The 1,920-nt window shown below is 46.4% G+C and overlaps 1 long non-coding RNA gene across 1 annotated transcript in view; it reads right to left on the bottom strand.

Moving 5' to 3' along the window:
- Positions 1-1,920, bottom strand: part of LOC112063062 (uncharacterized) — a 5,462-nt gene that overhangs the window by 2,644 nt on the left and 898 nt on the right. The window contains exon 2 of the long non-coding RNA XR_002890909.3: positions 868-1,069. This is a non-coding gene — a long non-coding RNA (uncharacterized lncRNA). The remainder of the gene's footprint in view (positions 1-867; positions 1,070-1,920) is intronic.

Genomic DNA, 1,920 nt, shown 5'->3' with positions numbered 1-1,920 from the left:
GGCCATGGCTCAAGGGCCCAGCCACTCCGCGGCATGTGGGATCTTCCCAGACCGGGGCACGAACCCGTGTCCCCTGCATCAGCAGGCGGACTCTCAACCACTGAGCCACCAGGGAAGCCCCCCACTCTTCCTCTTTTAAACAAGTCATTTCTCTCCTTTCCTCTCTTCTTCCTCGTCTCTCTTCTCTGGCCACTTTTCCTCTTCCTTCTCTCTTGTCACTCCTCCCCTACGGAGTCCTCTCTGACAGGCTTTCTCCTTTCAGTATTTCATTCGGTCACACTGAGCAATGCCAGCTACGATTCACCAAAACAAATCTAACAAGGACAAGCTACTTGCCTTGAAAGTCCTCCCAAGGGAAAGAAAATATTATCAGCCTCACTTGGCTTGTCCCTTTAGAAATTGATCCGGTGGCCTTGTGGTCTGGGGCGGGGCGGGGAGGAAAGGAGAGATTTGCCTTCATGCGGGCTGGCTGGAAAGGATCCATGTAAACAGAACCGTGTTTACATCCAACAGTCCTCCTCAGGCCTGACCTAGGTCCTAGGCCCTTCAGCAGCCCGGGAATCGTCATCACAACCACTGGACTTGTATCCCAAGAAACGTATCATTTAAGGAGACCTTAAGGGCATCTGAATTAAGCTTCCTTTTTTACAGCTGAGGAAATAGATGAACAGAGAAATTAAGTGGTGTGTCTGAAGTCGCATAGATGGTCAGTGTTAGGGACCAAGTGGTGGCTATTTTTAATAGCTTTTGATTAAAATAAAAGTCTACTGGGCAGCCAGGGCTGCTGATGATACAACAGCCAGGTCCCAAGTCGACCCTGGGGCATTTCACTCTGCAAAGGCAAACAGAAAGCATGCAAAGACTCACCTAATAGTCTGCGTTGGGTATACCACCCTGGACTACGTAGGGATTCTGTGGCTGACTCTCTTTGGGCAGGTTCAACCTGATCTTAGGGAAGATGCTCCCGTCTGCTCCTAGATTGCTAAAGCCGGTCTCCTGCAGTTTCAGATTTTGAAAATGCTTCTCAATCAAGTTCTCTTCTTCCACATTCCTGCTTTTGTTCTTTGATCTGTAATCGGTAACAGGAATTAGGATCTGACAATGGCGGCAAGTTCCCTGAAGCAAATGTTAATATTCTTTCTTCAAAATGTTTTAAAGTTTTGAAATAATTTCAAATTTACATGTAAGTTACCAAAAAAAAAAAAAAAAAATTACACAGAGCTCCCATACATCTATCACCCAGATTCCCCGACTGTTAACATTTCTGAACCATTTAAGAATAAGCTGCAGACCTGATGTCCATTACTGGGAATACTTCATTACTTCATTCAGTGTAGATTCCCTAAGTCTCCTCATAAGCTCCATGTAACCATCAAAACCAGAACGTTAACCCTGATCCAACAGTACCATCTAAGTCCTCCAGTCCCATTTACATTTTGCTAATAATGTTAGTATTTTTCAGTGTGCCTTTGAATTATTTATGGAAATGATAATAAAAGTAAATGAAAAAGATGATTTGTGATACAGTTTTTCATTCAGGCAAAGTCAATGTCTACAGAAGCATCTCAGGGAATAAAATGAGTTCAAGGCATAAAGGTCTTAAGGAGAAATAGGAGTTTCCCAGGTTGTTCTGTGGGCCCTCAAGGACCTCAGGGGTAAGCATTCAAAGCCAAGTGGAAGGACTTGCAGGTGAGGGAGGCACCTGTCCCCCAATTAACTCTGATCATGACCCTTCTCTCCTTCTGGCCTGCAGCGACAGTCCTGCCCGGTTAGAATATGCGTAGTGGGGCCAGAGGCATCCATTATGGCCACAGGGCAGTCCTGGGGTGACTCTCAGACACCGGAATATCAGAAAGGAAGACCCACTCACCTGGTGACCCTGATGGTCAGCCCAGCCCGCCACGGAGTTCCTGCCCTGTG

This window comes from Physeter macrocephalus, unplaced genomic scaffold (genome assembly GCF_002837175.3).
Source record: "Physeter macrocephalus isolate SW-GA unplaced genomic scaffold, ASM283717v5 random_2867, whole genome shotgun sequence".
Classification (NCBI taxonomy): domain Eukaryota; kingdom Metazoa; phylum Chordata; class Mammalia; order Artiodactyla; family Physeteridae; genus Physeter; species Physeter macrocephalus.
The sequence above is the reverse complement of the archived record's forward strand: the minus strand, read 5'-3'. Positions and strand labels throughout refer to the sequence as shown.